The 21,436-nt window shown below is 37.1% G+C and overlaps 1 protein-coding gene and 1 long non-coding RNA gene across 4 annotated transcripts in view; both read right to left on the bottom strand.

The window, feature by feature from the left end:
* The window catches only part of GABRG3 (gamma-aminobutyric acid type A receptor subunit gamma3), a 290,448-nt gene that overhangs the window by 226,472 nt on the left and 42,540 nt on the right, over positions 1-21,436 (bottom strand). The window lies entirely within an intron of this gene.
* The window catches only part of LOC131571804 (uncharacterized), a 37,160-nt gene that overhangs the window by 2,028 nt on the left and 13,696 nt on the right, over positions 1-21,436 (bottom strand). The gene's annotated exons all lie outside the window — the stretch shown is intronic.

Below are 21,436 nucleotides of genomic sequence, written 5' to 3' on the forward strand. Positions count from 1 at the left end.
TTCCTTGGCTACTTGCAGTGATTAAAATCCACATCCCCAAAGCCTTCTAGGATATTGCCTATGGACATCAAGGTGCTATTGCATGAATGATGACCAATAAAAATAATTTACAGAAGTCTGAATTTAATTGATCATGCTGCCAGCTTCCCTTTCAGGGGACTGGAGAAATTACTTACTAATTTAAATTAAAATCTCATGAATCATTACAAGAACAACAGAAAGTGATTTCAACAGCTCCTGATTACAATTCTGGGAGGATCAGAAGCTCTTGAAGTTTTATAATTAAAGAATGATATGTCTACATGTTCGTCAATCTAACACAATAGCTCCTAGTAGAAAAATACATAGTTTTTGGTTTTTCTTAAGAGGAAGATCATAAACTTTGATCCACAGATTATTCTGATCCCCCCCAAAAAACTTGAAAAACTAGTTTTAAAATATTTCAAACTCAATAGAAAAAGCACAAAAATATTCCTCATTAATTTATATGGCCAGCTTTTTAACTAATTGGTTTTATAGATGTACTTTTATTTTCATAACACAATTTAAGCCCTTTTTAATCTTAAATAATCTCAATACTTCTCCTAATTTTTTGTCATGCTTTATCATTTTCTTTGCATGCCCCTTTTCTGACTGAGCCAATCATGCTGTTCTACACAGAGGACTGGGATAAAAGTCAATGAACAACCAAGAACACCATTCTGTGAGGAGCTGATTACCAGTAGCAGTATCTCTCAATAAGGGCCTTTTGAGGTAGGGACAAACCCTTCTTGCCTCTCCATGGTGAAAAACACTAGCACAACTCTGCAAGTGATCCTGTTCAGCTGCAGACAAGTTGGCAGGGCAAGAGATTCAGAAAGAACTCAACTTCCCTCCATCATAAATTTCTTTGTGCACTCAAGTGCAGCTTGAGCATCTTTTTGATTATTGTAGGAATGGACAGAGATATTAAATTGCTATAGGCATTGTGAGCTCATTGCACATTTCATGGGAAGAAAGGAAGAAATACTACTACAATATTTCTCATGTGTCAGAAATAGAATCTCTCCACAGATGTGCACAGCACCCACCAGTCAAGCATTACACAGGGTCTCACACACTTTTTCTTCAGGAAGAAAAGGAACTACTCCTGGGTCATGACAGGTGCCCAGTTAGTTTCATCAGTAGTAACAAGTACTGATCATGACCTCAAGAGCAAAACCTAGATTCCTCAGTGACAAACTCCCTTTTCTACCATCAGAGCAGAGGTTTGCGACTTCAGATTGATTTCTTACAAGTGGTAGGCTCCTCTCTCATCATTGTTCAGATGCTACATTCTTGCATTTTTTTTTTCCTGCTAAAACGAAAAAAATTCAGAAGGATTCCTTGAATTTCATAGTATCACAGGACCAGTAAATCTGCAATGATGAACTACTGAGAAATAAACATATTTTTGCCAAGGAATAACTACATTGAAGCATATGTCCAAGAATGTAAGCCTAATATATGCAGAAAAAAGATGAACTATATAAGGCTGTAATGGAGGAGAGACATGTAGATAGAGATTATCTACAAGATAATCTCTCTCATATTACATTCCTGTCTACCAGAAGAACAAAAACCCCAAAATACCCCTGAAAACACAGTGTAATCCTGTTACAATTGATACGTGCAGTACTGACTCTCAGTGACAAAGGAGAGCATGTAAAATTTTTATTCTGAATCGTAAGGGCAAAGACATTGAATGTCTTGTTTAATGGCCAAAGCTGTAGCTCTGGAACATTTCTTCTTGAGAGCATCCATTTGGGGAGAAAGAAAAAACAAATAAACAAATCAAAGTCTCTTACTTTGAACTTGAAGAACACCAAACCATCCCATTTCAAGAGCTTTGACTAATAAAACTTCTAAACACTTATTTTTATCATAAACCATTTTCCTTGAGTTTTATCTATCATTGATGCTGATGGATAAATTGCCTACTAATATTAAATGCAAATGTTCCAATGCTGCATTTACACCCAGCAAGAAGTTTCAAAAAAGTCTTTTAACTAGCAAGTGAGAAAAGTCAGCATTGATCAAAATACAATTAAATGTGTTATGCAGAAACATTCCCAAAATGAAGAACAACTTTCTTAGTTATCTCAATAAATAGGCTGAACAATTTTTAAGGCCTCTGTAGTTTTCAATCCCAGATCTGCATTCTGAGCTTCTAAATCATCTCTATTTCAGACCTGATTTCTTCTTGCTTATTATTTGCTTTCTATGTGGCAAAGTAACTGTTCTTGTTTCGGACATTCGCACAGAGCCTCAGTTTAGTCACCTGATGGACCAAACAGGAGTCAAAATTCTTCCTGAGAAGAGCCCACCTGAAACACACTGTTTCTTTTTATTGCATGTGAACTCATAGCAAGAAAATGAAGTCCAAAGATTTTCTTCTTTTAGATAGAGTTGTCAAACAGAAAAAAAGGAGCATGTTCTGAAACTGAAATGAAAGGACAAAGTCCTTATTTAAACTATTACTCATATACAAATTATAAATGGTCTGGGGTACCATTGGCAGGGTTTATTTTTTGGGTTTTTTTCCTTGATGAACTAGGTGGTGAACATTTTCTCTCTGTGGAAAAGATATATTATTTATTTATATAAGAGGTTAGATAAACGACTTGTAGAACTTAACAGATGTTCTAAAAATTATTTTTAATTCTTCTTTTGAGGTCCTTTTCAGCTATTTATAATCTGAAAGTTATAAAATTTTGAAGACAGTACCCCAAAAAGTAAAGACATGGTTTATGACAAATAAAGTTAATACTTCATTACTACAAATCATAGCAATTAGCCCAGATTTTGTTTTGCAGAATTTTGTCAGTCAGTACTGGAAAGTCAGAGGTAACTAATATCTCTAATTTAATGGAAAAGCTCTTTTAACTGAAAATTATATTTCAGGAATTATTTGCATTAGTTTAGTTACTATATGCTATCATCTTGATTTCTGCAATCTACAGAAAGAAGAGCTTTCACAGAGGAAGATGAAGTGCCTAGGATTTACACATAGAAAAAAAATACAGGAAAGTTTCTAAACATATTTCTGTTGACCACATTAGAAACTTCACTTCTGTTAAAAGGTGCAGAAGTATTTAAATAAATCTGTATCTTCAAACTCTGTAAGTTCAGGATGCTTTGCTCAGTGACAGGGAGTAGTTGGCAGTATCACTGCAAGGCAGGCTAACAATCTCCAGTTCTAGTTAACTTGAAGCCAATCCTCTCGGACACACCACTGAGAAATCCCAATACACTGATTACATTTCCCACTGTAAACACAGGATTGTACTGTCAAATTCCTACATCACAGTTTCTGAAAATTTATGGTTTGAATAATAGTGATCTTAAAATATACCTCAGCAGAAATGAAAGAGAAAATACCAGTTAAAACTAAAGATCAACAGCAGCATCTCCTTCACACAAAATTTTGAGCTAATACCTAGCCTATACCAAATTTGTATAGAATATGGCAAACACCTAGCAACTAGCCTTTAAAAACAAAACATTTCCTGCACAAAACTGCACCAAATGTCACATGTAGACTTGTGCTGATGAACATACTGGGGCATTACTGACATCTGAAGACATGATCTTCCACCACAGTACTAGAGTTTTCAGTGACTGTCTTGCCTAGGCAGACTTCCAAACATGCCAAGAGGTTTAGAGTAAAGACTGAAATGGAAAGAGAAACGGCAGAAAGTGAGAGGCAGTTTTGTGGACTACACTGAATTTTCTGCAAAATGGATGGGAATTCCTTAAAAATTAATATGAAAATTTTGACGTGCTACCATATTTCCCTCTAAATTTGCAATGCAGACACAATGAAAAACAGTCTTTCACATACTTGGTGCACACACAATTCAAAATCTTTGCCAGAACTATGAAAGTAATCCCTCTGTACTACTAGCAGCAAAAGAATGACTCCAATTTAGTCAAAGATGCAGAATGTGTTTCATAGCTTGCCTCGGTTTCTCTCACATTCTTTTGGAACATGCTAAGATAAAGGCGACACGTTTCCATAGGTCAAGGTCTTTATCCCTTTCCTACTAATGTCTTCTTTTCTGGAATTTTTCAGTATTCCTCTTTGTTCTCCATTTCAGCCAAACTGTCACAGAATTTTCTTTAACAATTTATTGCTACCACAGTCGTCAAAACTCTCCAAATGGGCTCTGCAACCTCTTTATCACTCAGTTCTTCTTTGTCTTGAGTCCTGGTAAAGGAAAACTTGGTTGCCCAATACTTAATTAGGCAGCACATAAATCTGAAAGATTGGGAATGTTTCCAAGTTTCTCAAGTCTGAGTATATATCCTACCTGTATCCATGATAGGGCAGGACTTAGGCAAATAATAAGTCTTTTGCCTAAATCCTCATGTCTTTCAAAGGTAACCCATCCCCACAAGATGGGTAAGAGTCATAACTCGCATTGACCAGAGTCACAGCTCAGCTGAGAAACCACCTCAGCTGAACAGATGGTGTCCCAGTTCAGACACTCTCACTGCCTTTAGAGACTGAAGTAGCTAAGAATTGACTTCTCTGACAAGTTCTCTATCTTTTTTCTGACAGGCAACATTGTAAGCGATGAATTCTGTGTTGGCTGGTGGGTGAATAACAGAACATTTAAAAAATTCTACAGTGTCACATCCTTAAATGCACTGGATGAATTGAGCAGAACACCCTCCCCCAAGTCATTACAGAATTTTATGATCTCTCTCAACCAAAATCCCCAGCTACTACAATGAAAACATGCTGTTAAGCTGGCAAATTTTCATCTCCCAAGTCTGTACTCAAACATAGCTGAAAGCCATCAGAAATAGCTGCTAGACCATGAAAAAAATGAGGATTAACAATCTATAAAATGCTATTTATAGCAGACAAGCCATTAACTAGGGGTGAATTACTAATTTGCCAGTGGTTTCTCTGTGACAGAGTCACCTTGTAACTTTCCTGAATTTCCACCCATAAAGCTCCTGTTTTGTTTCTCTTTTCTTTTCTATAAGACATTGTCCTCAGTTTTGCCATTTTAAAGTGCATTGCTCTATTTTGACAGGATAACTTCGTCTGCTGATAATGACTAGGCTGATCAAACAGATTCTCTTATTTCTTAGACTTTAATGGTATGTATCACCAAAGTCCTACAAAGTCATGAGTCATGGATTGCTAGGAGCATTGTTCAAGCATGGGGGCAAAAAAAAGCACTACACTACTCATTACACAAAAAATACTGACATATGTGGCTAAATACTTGCTCAAATGCTAGGCTGGGAACTAGTCATACTTCTTATTCCTCATTACTGAAAGAGAATCTAAAAAAAAAAGGCACTATTCTGAAATTTGTGGTTAAAGCAGGAACTTGTTCAGTAGATGCCTAATACACAGTGACTAAGAATTTGTTTTTGAAGAGTTAATCTGAAACTGCAGTATGACTCTGTCAAGTATAAAAACTGATTTTCATTCAGTGAAGGCACAAACATAACATATATATATGCCTGACTTCTTTTCTTTGAAATGCTCAAGCAATCTTTGCTAGTGCCAATATTTTTTAGATGATGCTTCTACCAAATTTTATTTCCATTTGAAAAAGAAGAACATCACAAGTGTTTGATAAAATTGTGAGTTCTTCCTAGGAATTGTCCGTAACAACATTGTTTCATGTAGATGTAGAATGCTGGCTGAGATTTAAGCTGTCTCAGACATTGAAATTGATTGATTGATTCATACACCAGCAAGAAATATAATCCTATGGTAGTTTTACTTCTGTGCATTATTCTTCCCTATCCTTTCCCTCTTTTGCCCCTGGGAAGGTATTAACTCACCATTAATATTATGTCAGTAAATTGCTCTTAAGTCCCATGGGGGCTTAATAGTATCAGAAAAGTGAGGGCCTTCAGTCCTTCCAGACTTTGAAGAGTATATGACCAGACTCAAATTCTCACTTTCACACGTGTATTGCAGCCCAAATCAAGAATTGTTCTTTCACATTACATTTGCAACACCAACAATAAAAGGATCATCCTCTAGGAATTAAAATTCTAAAATATGAGTCCAATCCTAATCTAATAAATGGATTTCCGAGAAATGTTATAAGACAAAATTACAGTGTCTAGGAAGACAATACTCAGAAAAAAGCTCAATTTTTTCATATTATATACTTATATTTCTGACATACTTTCAAGTTCTAGAACACAATTTTGTTTTGGAAGTGCTGACTTTTTCAATGATGACTTCAAATTCAAACAAGATAAAAAATTTAAATTGTACATCAATATTTAATTAAAATCTTGTGTGCTTGCATTTTTTTAAATGGAAATACACCAGAGCTATTTGTCTAAGTTTTTATTGCACCATTGGTTTTAATCAATGAAGTTTTCAGACATTTTGATGTCACAGGCATAAGTCAGACATTTCAGAGGGAAATTACGGCTATTGGCCATTTCTGCAAGAGAACACTACAGCCATTACAGTCCAATAATTACCAGCACTCAACCCTCAAAATCAAATACAAGCAGTTAATCTGCTGGTAGACTAGTAACCTATGGCACAGACTTCTATTTTTAACAGACATCATTTACATTTATCGGCCTCTGATAGCAACAGGACAGGCAACAATTACAAAAAAAGAATACATATTTCTCCAGTCTTCTCAGAAATCAAATCTCTCAGAACCACTTCAACTTTCCTGAACACTGAGGATGTTTGCTAGCAAGCCTACAAATAAAGTGAATATAACTCATGAAAATAGCAAACAGGTGTTGTTATTCAGCAAAAGGAGCTTACCAAAATGAGATCTGTCAATCTCTTTCCCACTGTCAATTTCTCTTAAGACTTTGTGATTACCACAGGGGTCTATGAGAAAGTTACATTGGATGATCAGTGACTGACAACTGACTGCACGTATGGGCATTTTTCAAGGGATCTATACTTTGCCACTGAACTCCAAATGAATGATTCATAGATAGAAATAAGCATGAGAGGATGCCCTGTATTCTGTGTTTTGAGTCCTAATGGGATTATTTCCTCAATGAATTTGAGGAAATTCCAAACAGAGAAAACAGAATGCGAAGATTGAAGATGAAAGACAAAAGTAAAAAAATGGAGCTGACAAAAGAGTGAGATAATCCAGTTTTAGCCTTGCAATCAATAGAAAAGTCTAGAGGCTATATTTTTGGACAGCCTTTTTCAACAGTTGGCACATCAGCCAGGAAGTAGAGAAAATACAGGGAGTCAATATATATTATAATAGTCCCAGGTTTTACAAGATTTATATTCTCTGGAAAAAAAATAAAATCAAAGAAGTGATCAGAAAAACAGACTCTTACCAACACAGAAAATAAAAGCTCAATCAACTTAAACTGAACTTAACTAGTACATATCACCCATTACAGTGCTTAGAGAATGGCACACAACACTGCCTTTTACAGACTGTATAAATAAGTGCATTGTACAAACTGCATGTATAAACACACAGCATTAAACAGTCACATTCAAAGTCCACTGATGTCAAAGGCAAATAGCCTAACTTTAATCCTAATTTTTCCTCTTAGAGATTTTTAACAAGGCAAAGATCTGTGAAGATTTCTGGACAAGGCACAAACACGGCAGTGTGAAGCATGATCCTGGATTACCTTCTCTTTGCTCTTAATTACTTAGTACTAATTTTGTAGCAGAATGTCTAGAATTTTTTAATAATTTTTTTTTCTTTATGTTAGCAGTAAAGCTTTTATTTCATATAGCATCAAGGTAGAGTGATCTGGATTGTCTAGTACCTATGTAGAGACACCTATCACCTAAGAAGGAAAGTTCCTTGGAAACACAGGACAAGAGTACTCCTGAAAGAAGCAGGTGTCTGAGTGTCTCCTGATATCCCCCAAGCTGTAGCAATAAATCTTTGCAAGGCCCTCATCTGAGAACATTTCCTTTCAGCATTCTAGTTTTCCACTGCTCTATGTTCCGAGATGAAGCAAATACAGCAAGTGAAGGGAGTGTATCTAGCCTTACAGACAAAAACGTGACAGCACAGGAGATGATGGGCATCATGGCAAAGAACCTGTCACCTCACTCTGACCTGCATCCATGTTATTTTCCTGGCACAACCAAAAAATGGCATAGCCTGGAGTTCTCCGTGTCTCCTAAAATAGCTCTGAATTTGTATCAAACTTCAACAAGAGAAGTCTTCTCTAGCATGCTAGTTTTCATGTTACTAAGAGCAGTGCCTGCTAACAGGTACTTTGAATTACTTTTACTGAGAATTCAATAAAAACATACAGTGAGTACTGTCAGTCTGAAAATTCTCCCTTCATGGTGGTGTCACATGCACCAGAGAGAAGGAGAAGCAGAATGCTACCTCTCGTTTGGTAGTCCCAGATCATGACTGTGATAATAAGCAGAAAGATTAAACAAGCCACAGAATTTATATTCTTCATTTAATCTTCATTCTCAACACTGCACTTGGTGGAGTGTTCTGCATATTGCATCTCCTGGCTGACTGTTAAGGCCATGGGAAAAAAAAACACATAACTATTCATTCCATTTAATCATGTCCCTCATGGTGAAAAAGCTGCATTATCTAAATAAATAAATCTAAATGCACCATTTACAGTCATGGCATAACATCATGAATACTCACATCACCCTTCCATGCCTCTAAGAGACAGCAGTACAATCTGGTGAATGCAAGAGGTTTGGTTCACATGTCAAAAATTAAGGTGAAAAACACACAGCTGGAACACTTGTTTGCAACATCCCTTAAAAAAAGTGAGTATTTCCTTCTGTTGAAGAAAAAAAGGAAAACATTACAGCTGCACAAATACCCTGATTACAGAGAGCAAAGGGATAAATGCAGAAGCAGTGTATGTCACTCAAAGCTCAGGAGTTCAAAGTCATGTGATAAAATGTATTTGGAAGCACTGTAACAGAAACAGAACAGTCAGAGCTGAAACTACTACTTTTCAAGAGTCCTCTAGGAGAGATCAATGAAAAATAAAGTGAAAAACATACTTCTGTTTGTGGAGGAAACAATCCATCATTTGCACTGCAAAATTCTTAGGTAGAGCCAGACACAGCTGTGTTTACCCTTTCAGATGCATACTTGTATTTATCTGGATATAAAGGAGTAGGTAATTTTACTAATTAATTAATTAAATGTGTTCTATGGAAGTCTGCTGTCTCATGATACATTTTTTTATCCTTTGTAGGAAGAAAACAATGCATACACTGGTTTAAAACCTTACTTATTATTCATAACACTATCTTTTCAGAATTCCTCGGTAACAAGTGCAATATCAGAAGCCTCCCAGCGAAAAAATTTCTAATGCATTCTAAGGCTAAACATTACCATAATTTTGAGAGGTATTTCCAAACGTCAGAGAGCCATTTGATGTCAAACCAAAGCATTTCAGCATGGATGCATCTCTTCAGGCTTCTATTTATAGAACCATCTATTTTAAGGAGGAAACACTACTAAAAATTTACATGGTCTCCCCTTGGAGTTTCAGGAATTTGGCTTGAATTTCTCATCATGTTTTCACTCCAGCTCTTCTAGAGTTTACAGTTTCTCCATTATCTATATGGCCACTAAGTGTGCTCTTGTTTTCAATTAGATAAATTCATTATTTACTAATGTTTTCAGTCTTGGTCTCTTATAGCCCATCTAAATGCTTAAGGTTAAACAAATTCCAGTCCAGTATCCTACAAGTAAACATTAATTCTAATATGAAACTGTAATTGTTCACCTCAAACCACACCATCATTTCTTCTGGCTTACATGAACAAGTCTGCATGAGTTACAATGCTTATTAGTCAAGACTGAGAGATAGCAACCCTTTTAGTATCATGTCCATCTGAAGTAGCTTTTAACATTGAAAAGTATACAAAATACATACATATTTTATGCCCTAAAACATTTAGGTAGTATTTTTAAAATGAACTAATCTCTTTTCAAAGAGATTACTGAAAATACTGAGTGACTGCTTGTACTTGCAAATTCTGCTTATAAAAATAATTATTCCTGGTTTCCACAACATTCTGCACAACCACAGTAGCCAAGAATTAAATTTCTTTCAGCTGCCTGAGAATCTTAGCACTTATATGCCTCTTAGTCAATTCAAAAAGAGATAGGTTTGCATAAACATTTCCTTGTAAATATTTAAAAACATTGTCTAAAAGGGATACCTTGAGAAAAATGAATTTTTTCTCTCAATTCTCTACAAAGAATTCTCTACAAAGAATCTAGATTATTAGCATGGATCAAACATTTAGAGGGTTTATAAATGGCTTGGATCTGATGACAGGCCTGCCACACGAGGGCTTCCTCTTCTATGACAACAGTAATGCCCATGGGACTGCAAGGTAATTGAACCATGGAGAGATAAGGTAGATTCTCACCACTGACAGCTATCCAGAGGTTCTCAACGTATAACAAGAAACATCCAGGACCTACAACATAATTATGGGCAGTTAGTTGACCGTTGCCCTTTGGATGTTGGACACGGTACTCCCATGTGAACCATAAAATCTGAATTTCTGATAAACTGACTAAACAGGATCTGAAAACTCACATTCACCCCAGATTTAGTGCTGGAATACTTTTCTCCCATGGCCCCTTTAGTCTTTTTGTTTCCTTTGGTTAAAATGCCAGTCACAGTAGAGCAATGTCTGATCTGTGTATTTTCATCGTGACTCTGATTCTAGGAACTCTTATTTATTTAACTCATTATAGCTTTAAATATTTATGTACACACCTGCACTGAAAGCTACTCAATCTTGCATTGAAGGATTTATTCTACCAGGACTCTCAACTTCAGGAGGAGAGTTAAGAAATTGATTTAAAAGAGCTTAATATTGATAATTTTTCTAACTGCACTGAACTCAAAACCTTAGATAACCTCTAGAAAAACCTTTCTGTCATCTTTATTTTAAGCACCAACTCAAGTGATAAACCACAAATACTGTGAACTTGTAGAAAACAGATTAGGTCTTTTCCCAAGGCTTTTCTAATGAAAAAGCTAGAATTACACACACATATATCTACTTTTCCTAGTTTCTTTGTCTCCAGTGAGGAAGCTCTATTTCTTTGGCAGGATTAATACAATCAACAACTCCCTGAGTGGGAAGAAGCAGGAGGAGGAAGGAAATCAGCCCCAACCACTCTCCCCAAATTTTAGTTTCCTTAGTCTGAAAAGTACCTCATAATCTATAAACCAAGAACATAAGGCCATCAGAAAGAAACAAATTTTTTGTTCATGTAGTTCAGAACTTGGGGAATTAAACACAGCAGTGTACAAAATGTCTCTTTCTATTGCTAAATAAAGCTGCCATGTCATCTCCCATAATGCAATAAGAATTAGCTAAGTACAGAGTGTGTGTAATGAATGCTAAATACTTTCCCACCCTTCCCTCTGGAAACTAGCTGACCATTATAAGGTGTCCATGCTAGACCAGGCAGCATCTAAATAAAAACTCTGTGACACGGATAATTTTTCATCCAGACTTCACACCTTACCAGAGCAGATTACTACTCCATTATTATCTTTCCAATGAGATGAAAGAGACAGGAAAGGAGTCTTGTGGGAGCACCACACATTGGGGTTTTATCTCACTATTTTATCTCATACCGAGATCTTACTAGGGCTGTACCCATACCTGACCAGCTCATAAAGAGTCCTATATTTACTAGTTTAACAAAGTCATTGCTGTCACCTGGTAAAGCCACTGACCTTATGTCCCAGGCAGTGAAAGTTCACTACCTAACATGCTCAGTAGAAGAAACAGTAAAAGAGCAGTGCCTGCCCACAATTTCTTTAAATTAATGTAACCATATATGATGGAAGCACAGTCAAGGGTTTAAGGTCTACCCAATTTTTATTTGATCTGTTATGCCTTCTATGAAAACACAGGCTTCCTACTGTGGGATGAAAATCCAGCACCATTGGTACATGGACCATCTTCTACAGGCAACAAGAGCTTCCAACACTGTGTGAGGTTTCTGACTGCTTCTGATTCCCTATTATAACACCTCCCAGTCTAAAAGCATTATGAGGTTGGCATCCAGAAGAATTCCACCAGTATCTATGAGAGGATTCTGACGACAATGAGGTCAAGAGATCTACAGATGGAGGTGTACATACAGCCAAATAAGCCCTGCTTCAGGAACCTTCACAGAAAAGGCACAAACATTAACTGTAGTGCCAGAGTGATGTCAGACTAACTTCAGGATCTGGCAAGGTGGGCTTTGGATTATTTAAGAGCTGACAAGAACACACTGAAACGTAAATGTGGCAAAGAGTCAAGAGAGAAAAGCAAAAGAGGGAACAAAGTGGAGAAAAAATATTCAGAACATTTTCCTGGGAGGAAAGATAAGGAGCTGAAGCTTTGGGGAAGGATACAATTGTGTCTTTTCCCCTCTTATTTTTACCAGAGAAAAACTTGTACAACTTCATCTATATTTAAAAAGTGCAGGTTTCACCATGAAACCATAAACAATTGTTGCTGGTTAGGAATTTGTTCAGACTTCACACCTTTCTTCTGCCATCTCAAGCTCCCATTTTTTTTGTGAGCTGCTAACTGTAGCTGTGATATTATTGGATTTTGCTGCTCTCAGGTAAGTAAATTACCATGAAGAACCTAAAAGGTCAACAAATTGTCATAACCTGCACTCCTCAAAATGTCCTCTGATCACTTAGAGACCCTGAAAAACCTAAAAAATGTGTTCTGTAAAGAAAAAGCACACTCACCCACTGCTTAATTTATATGAACAAAATTATTTGATCAGGATCATAAAAAAAGATTGTTTTCTGGCATATTAGGGTTATCCTCAGCGCATCAATCTCTGTCACTTACTTTTAGAAGTTTATTAAAGTTAATTTTAAGCTTTTGGAGCATTTATATAGCATGTTCATGGTCTAGGAACACTTGCAGAACACTGGACTAATGATAAGTCTTTAAATTGCAAGAACTGAAGTTGTTTCACTTGAACATCCTTTTGTCACATTTATGTTCCTTTCTTCAGTTTAAGACTCAGAGCTTCTCCTATTGAGCTAGATCCTGAATCCCTGATTCAGTTTTTGCCTTGATGAGACACTCATCTTGCACAGTAGGTCTTGTTCAATAATGGCTCTGACCTTGGTGCAGTCTCTATGGAATATCAGCCTGATTGTGCAGGATGAAAAACATACTGCAATCCCTTTGGGAAAACACTTACACCATACTGTGTCCACAAAACCTGCAATATTTTAAAGGAGCGTTAAGGAGTTGAGAGTGGTAAGAGAAAAAAAAAACACTTGATCAACCTTTTTATCCTTCTTAAAATTCATTAAGTGTACAGTTTTGCCCAATCCCAACAATGGATTTGGTACCCAGGCCTGAAAAAAAAAAAAATAAAAGCTATTTAGACTTCACCTTAAGCTCATGTCTCTTAGGGCATTTCTAGTCCACCCAGTGAATAATTCAAGTTGCTATGGTTAAGTTGACTCCAGTTCCCTGAAGCAGGTTCCTGTACAGGTACACATACAGGTTCTTTTCTTCTGACTCTGTATTTAGGCAGGTCTCAAGTGCAAACCAATTCTCAACCCCTCAGTTTTGGCTTCTCCAGCAATGGGCCAAGTTAACTGAGCCAGAGAGAAGCCACAAAATTATATGGCACTAGGTCTTCAAAGGATGCAAAATAATCCATTCTAACAATCACATGCCTGGAAGATTCCTGTTTTACTAAGAGCACATGCATTTACATACATAGCCTTCAAACCTGAACACAGAAATGCAACTAGTCTTACATCTCCTTCAGTTAGACCCAGCTAAGTCAATGCACACTCACTTTCATGGGATTTTCTGGTACATTTTCAGGACACAAACACTTTTGTTTTTCCCTTGATGGGAATGGGGCTGTTCACACGTAAGATCTTTAGACCTCCAGGACAACATCTAGTTCCCCACCCTCCTCAGTACTGTGTCTCCTTTCATATTCATCAGTAGTTCAGTTTTCCCCTCCATCACCACTGTAGGCTTAAAATCAACTATTTGGCAATGTACAATTGCTAGCAGGAGGTAGACTCTCAGAACTAAAAGGCTCCCTTTTAGCAGAGAAAAATAAGTCCTTGAAGAATGCACCTGGTCTTATCATAAATTATCTTTGTCTGATCAGATGATGCCTAACCCCACAAACAATTATTTCTCTACTATTTACTATCATTACTAATTCAGAGGTAACTGTCAGAACTTAACATAAGATATAACTGAAATTTTCCATACAATTTTTTCCTTTGTTTTATTTCCATAGCTAAAAGGGAACTCTCAGCAAAATGAAAACCACACACTATTTCCAAAAAAATTCTTGAGCACTGGGTCTTCAGAGATCCTCCAAGACATCTGTTGTTCATATTTTTTTCCTCTCCAGAGAAGCATCTAGCTGTTACTTCTATAAATTAGGCCATTTCTTGTTTAGTTGATTTCCTTTCTCCTCAGTCAGTCTGATAAATTGGGTTTTTCTTCTATATAACCTGCTCCACACTTCTGTCTTAATCCCATGAGGAGCAGTTCTGTCATAATTTCTCAACTTTTTTACCTAGAACACTGTCCTCCATCTTCTGTTTCTAGGACATTCCATTATTGTCAGCTTCAAAATTATGTAGAGAAGAAAAACATCAGTACTCCTTCCCATATCTGCTCTGTTTTCATCTGACTAGGAACTCTCTCTGTTAAAAGGATTCCATTACGAACAGTTTCTCAGTTTCAAGCAAGCAGTCAATACACCTCTGCCTTTAGCTGTTCAGTAAGGCAGACAGATGAGTCCTGGCAGATGCCATCAAGTACATCACACAGATGTGACACTTGTGGCATCCAGGGACCATTGTGGAATATATTGCACATTTTTTTCTCCACAAACATTAACAGACGATCAACATGAAGACTGCCATTAAAGGATTCAATTCTACAAACACCTATCTCTGACCACCTTCTCTCTAGAGCTGTTCTCATACATTATCATGATAGCAAAAGAAAATGGTTTTCAAACATACACATTGCTACTCACCAAATATTTTGAGTGAAAAAGCTGGATTAATGTGTTCCCTGGAAAGGCGTAATTTGATCAATACCATTTCAGAAGCACAGACAGTAACAGACTTGTGATCAATTGGAATTCACTTTATATCCCCTGAAGACGACTTCTAAACAAAAGAAGCAAGTTCCTGACTAAACATCCCCCCCACAGAGCAGGGTCCTGCTGCACAGGATCAAAGCAGGACCTGAAACAATAAATCACCCACGTTACAGTTCTGTTTCACTCTTTTCAGCTCAGAGGAATCCCTAGGAAAAAGTAATGTGGGGCAAACTGCTAGTCCAATTTTGGTTCCAAGTTTTATTCAACACTGAATGCTACAACAGAGATGTAATAAATCATCTGAAAGAAATGAAGTTCCCAGAGCCACCATGCTGAAGTATATTAAATTAAATGTGATTCTGACAAATGTTTGACAGAGCACGTCATCTTATTCCAGCACTAGATTCTCCAATCTATTTCCTTAGGTCTGGTCTCTTGGTAGCAAATTGTGGTAGGAATATAAGGTGTTTTTCACATAATTATGAAACAACATAATATACATCTGCAATTTTAGAAAAAAATCCCCAAACAAAAGAATACTGGGGATTTCTGCAGCTGAGCATCTACTTTAAAACCAGAAATAAATTCTAGTTTTAGGTTAGCTCTGCTGTTGGAGATAAACCCAAACGTCATGATGGTTCTCTAAACAGTTAGAATCCTTTAGGTCTCACTTCCGTGTTCAAGCATAATAAGGAAATACATTTAGCCTTCCAGTGCACACCATTGGTGTCCTCAGGATTGTTGTCCTGCTGTACAACATGCAGCTCCTCTCAGGTCATACTATGACATAAAATCAGTCAGCCTTCATAAACACTACAGATTGGTGTACTACAACAAACTATGTAAATCATCAAAATAAAATCTATCGCTAAGAAAAGGAAACACTGAAAAAATCCAAATCAAACTCTAACAAATACATCCAGACAACAAACAAAAGTGTTGCCATGCCAGCCCTTCAGCTACTTCCCCAATCTTTTATGTATTTTTGTACTTTAAACACTGATCAATTACTTATGGCCAAATGTTATGGTTTATATATAAACTGTGTCTCTTTATTGCTTTTGAACTAACAGATGGAGGGGGGGGGGGGAAGGAAAAATAAGTATTAGGCTAACAACAGGTTACATATGGATATGGAACATGCAAAGAGTTCCTTTGTGCAAACATTTATACCTCATAACCTACAAATATTGTTGCTCTTGTTCCTCCACTAGTCACAGATTATATAGACCTCCACCATAATTTGATTTGGTCTGAATAGCCTTACCATAATTGCACTCATCCTATATCCTCTGCATCCAACACCTTCCCACTTATTAGAAAACACATGGTACCTACCCTACTAGACAAAAATATAGAGAACTAAAACAGATAACTGTTTTAACCTGAACATACAATACACACAATGCATAATATGCAATAATATAATATACAATATGTAAGATGCGTTATGCTAAAATCTTGGCACAGGTAAAACATGTAAAAATTCTTCCACATAATAACAGGTCATCCTTGATTCAAGATAAATAGACATTACTGAAAAATACTGATTGCAGCCCCAATCTTCTGTCCACAAGAGATAACATACTATGCTTTAGAGAATGAGAGTAAATAAAGATTTAAGAAAATAGCGAGGCATTTACTAGGCTAACTCCAGAGCTTATTAGAGACCTCTATTCTTGCATATCCCAATTTGCTGCTTTCTAAGACACTGTGACAAAATAGCAAGACAGAACCATGGCTCAGCTCCAACAGCAAGACCAATTAAAGTCTGTTCAGAAAGAATCTGGGAGTATGACCCCAGCACATACATTAGAATTGCTTTAAATAAATGCGTTCTCTTCAGGGTTGGGAAAGGCAAGGCAGAAAGGAACTATTGTCCGGAATATTGCTTTTCTAAGTTAATAGCTGGATACAGTATTCAGCAGTCAGGCTAATTTTTGCATTAGCATTTGTAGGTTGTCAATTCAGGAACACATTTTAAAAGAAACATTAACTGTTCAGGTTATTTCTAAGTGAAAAAGGGCTTTCAAATAGCTTTTGTCATGAAGAAAAAAAAAGCCACAAAGTGGTATTTTGTAAGCCCACAAGTTGTAGGCAGCTAGTTCTTAATATATCTTATTCCCCTGGGAATTCAGGAGCTCAGGAGGAATAGTAGAGAACCTGAAATAGCTTAGGTCATTTGCCAGAAGACAGTTCCTGAGCAGGGATGTCACTAACTACTTTTCACCGAGTGTCTGAGAGGACACATTAGTATTCTGCTCTGTTGGTGGTATCATTATACACGAAGGGATTTCCCATCACAACACACAGTGTTGTTACTATTTATATGGTCATACTGTAACACTTCACTCCATAATAAATAGCCATATTCTAACAGAACACGCTTGACAATACAACAGTTTATGCATAGCCTGCAACTTCTGGCATTACAGAGAACATATTCTGGCAAGAAAGTGTTCTCTTCCAGTTTCATTTATATTAGCAAAGATCATAAAACATCCTGCTTATTAAAATCTGAATCACTTCCACTGGGAGTGCACTTTTCTGAAAGTATTTTCCTACAGCTGGTGGCAAGACAGATCTGCTAGCTAACCAGAGCACTAATAGGACATTATGAAACTCACAATGCAGCACAAAGACAGTTGCATAATCAGAGCAACAATTACCAGCTCTGCTAAAAAATGGTGAGGGCTTAAGCACAACTGAGTAGCATGTAACAAACAAAAGAAGCCACTCTTGTCAGTCTGAGATCCTGAACTAAAATTTATACATTATATTATTACCTTCATTGCAAGCAGGTGAAAAATAGATCAATGATAAAGGCAGTAGTATATGAAATGGGACTATAAATCACAAGTATAACAAATACAATCATTAACTGCAGCACAAGACTCTGATGTGGATTACCAGCCTTTAGTTCATGGTGTTCCTCCATCCTTTCATAAACTCCTGTAGCATCCAATGGATGTCTTGTCTGAGGAACATCTGCCTCTGAGCCACTGATTGATCCTGACCAGCCTCACCTGGGATCCCCATCTACAGCCCAGCTGATCTCAGCCCATGGCCACATGCACCTGCCCCAGCAACCCGGCAGGAGCGCTGGTCTCTGGCTGTAGGAAAGCGATGCCTCTGCGTGGCCATGACTCTCATGGATCCTGGCCCTGAGCTGCAGGCAGGCATCCTGACCTGGCCTGGTGCAGCCCTATCACCACTGGAATTTCAGGCAATTTTGTAGCTTTGAGTTTATCTGTTACTTTAGACCAGTCCAACTACCTTGGCCACACAGATGGCCCAGGGAGCTAAGGCTGATGCTCAGAGAGGTGATTTGACAGATCATTGCAGGTCCTCTCCAGGTGGGACCTTCATACAGATTTCCCTGAGGCAGCTCCTGCTGTGCCTAGCCTCAGCAATTTGCATTTGTTGATTAACATCCTAGGTGGAGAATTGGGCCTTTTTCTCCAAAGGCTCCTCTAGGTAGTTTGTGCTGCAAGATGGATTACACTGTAAATTGGCGAGACATTCGTAAATATTTATTAGAAAGTGAGTTTGTATGCAGTTAAGATAATCAATAGCAATGAGTTACACCTGGGTGTGTAACTGTGCTGGGTGGTCTCCAAGGGCCAAAGCCAGAGCTGAGCAGAGCAGTGGTTCAGGAATCCCATCATATCCAGGTGAAGCTGCCACCTCAAGAACCTGCAGTGGAGCCCCCTATCACCACCTGGCCAGTGACCAACTGCTCAATAGATGTGGCTACCCATGAGAGCATTATTCTATAGGAAGAGCCCAGCAAAGAAGTCTGTATTTCTAAAAAACACTCTCTGCTGCTCTCTCTGCAATAAATGCATGAAGAAAAAGGTACGTATTTTGATTTATACTTGAACATTGGAGGAACATGGATTTGCATAAATGTAGCAGCATTTCTATTTATTCACTATGCCTATCCATACACACTATTCATATATTCACTGGCCTATCCAGTACTTTGGCTATTTCAGTTAGTTTAGATAAAAAGTGTGAAAGAAGAAGAAATTAGAATTTCTGTCCTGTTATCCAGGTATAGGACACCAGAAGCATGCAGTGTGACCCCACAGTTCCAATTTGCAGCAAAATTTCAGGCTGCTCTGTCTCATTAGCATCTACCACCACACATCAAAAAAAACCTCACACTTAGGTGTAAATTCTCCACAATTTCAAACTAAAACAGCATCAGAAAATTCAAAATTCTGCCAGACTATCTCTCAAATAAACCCCATTGCTCACACTTAACAGTAAGATATAACGTATAGGTTTTTAAAGTCTTATTTGTGTAAAAGGATCTAATGGCCTCAGATATGAGGGGAAAAAAACCTGGCATTTTTACACTGCATTGAAACTTTTAATATTAAAAATCCTTAGAGATCTGCATTAAATGGAAAGCTTCATTCATTTTCTATTACACTGTGATTTATAGAGAGACAATTCTTAAAGTACTAAAGAAAATCACATTATCTACAACCTTACTGAAAGCATATGAACAGTCCTAAGAATTTTTCAAGTCTCTAATAAAATGTAGGCTTTCTTGGAAGAAGATTTAAGGTTCTGTTCAAAGTACTTTTAGGAGCAGATGACTGTAGATCTACTTTAATAAACCAGATAGGCTGAGGGATTAAAAACTAACGCTGTATTTTTCAACTGGATACAACCTGAATTTAAAAGACACTTTTTACATCATAATGAACATTATTACATTGTAAGTCTACAAATAAATAACAGATCTGTACAAGGAAAGACTGTGGAACAGAAAATTGATTGACTGCATTATTGTAAGTAATTTGGTGATTCTGTGGTTGGTTTTGTCATCTGGAATGATGGAACTGGGTAATCAAATTTAACGCTATGTTTGGCTTGTGACAACAATGTATAATCCTTTAACAAGCTCCCTCTTGAAACACATTTGCCTTTCCTTGGAGAAGACCATTTTGTTTTCACTGTTCTGAGTTAGAAATATTATTTCCAGCCAGCAATGAAACAACACGTATCTATAATTGTGTGTGAGGTTTGTATTAACCTTGTCCTTTGAACTTCTTCATTCCTCCTGTTTAGTCTCATAAGAGGATACATAATCAGCAAACAAAAATCTTGTTACTGGACAAGCCAAGCTTGTTTAAATTGTTCAGTTGTATTGTTTGGGTGAAGTTACAGCTTCAGAATATAAATGTCCAAGTCACCTTCCCTGCCTCTTCAAATGAGCTGGCATAACCATGTATCAGTTTATTTCCTCTCCCGGTTCTGTCAAAATGATATTAAAACCTTCTCCTGTTGGAGGGTTTTTGTCAAAAGTGGGTTAGATAATACATAAGCATCATATGCACAGATCTGAATCCATCTCAACTGCAGCCAAAATGGCTTGTATAGCAACAGCTTTTGGATTGGTTTTTTTTCCTAGAAAGTAAAATCTCCACCCTTGTGGAGATTGTATTTTGCTTGCTCTTCTTTACACCTCTTCCATCCATCTTGAAGTCACCTTTCAAAAGGAATTTCAGCTGAATTATCATCCCGCCTTGTACAGTATCACTAGCCCTCCCTGCTGGTGGTAAATGTGCAATTTTATGCACCAGGTAAAGAGAAGCTAGTCCCTTGATCTATCTGTATGTTTGTGCTTCACAGTCATTGTCTTTGGGGGTTTCTTCCATTTTTCTTAGCTATTTTTCTACAGCACAACCTTCTGTAGTTCAATTGAGCAGGTATTCATTAAGTATTGAGATCACACCACATTGCCAGTGAACAACAGCCCCAGTCATACATAGTCTCTTTGTACTTGGCAGATAAAGAACTACAAGTCTCAATGTTCTTTGGAAAATGTTTTACCTTCTGAATTACTTTATTCTCAGACTTGGATAAATGAGCTGAGTTTTCAGTAAGTAATCCACTTTCTGTTCTTAACAAGGTCTTGGCCAACTCTTAATTCCATTTTCCCTAGATCTGTAGCCCTCTTCTTCATTATCCCTTGCACCTCCTTCTGCTTGGGATGAAAGTCAGTTTTAGAACTTTGAAGTAAATGCATGCCTCTTCAACATCAAATTCCTTAAGATGTTCAATCAACATGACCTCATTAAATAATTCTCCTAAATTTCTAAAAGTTTGCTTTTTTAAATAAATCAACTGAAGTGAAGGCTAAGTTGAACCAATGCACAACCTCTTAATTTAACAGCCTTGTAATTTTTTTCAATTATTTTTTCAGTACTTACAAAAGCAAACATTACAGTTTTTTGGCACAGTAATTACTTAGTAAAAAAGTCAGACTGCTATCACATCCAGTAATAACTGAACTTTATGCTGACCTT

The sequence above is a fragment of the Ammospiza caudacuta genome, chromosome 2 (genome assembly GCF_027887145.1).
Source record: "Ammospiza caudacuta isolate bAmmCau1 chromosome 2, bAmmCau1.pri, whole genome shotgun sequence".
Classification (NCBI taxonomy): domain Eukaryota; kingdom Metazoa; phylum Chordata; class Aves; order Passeriformes; family Passerellidae; genus Ammospiza; species Ammospiza caudacuta.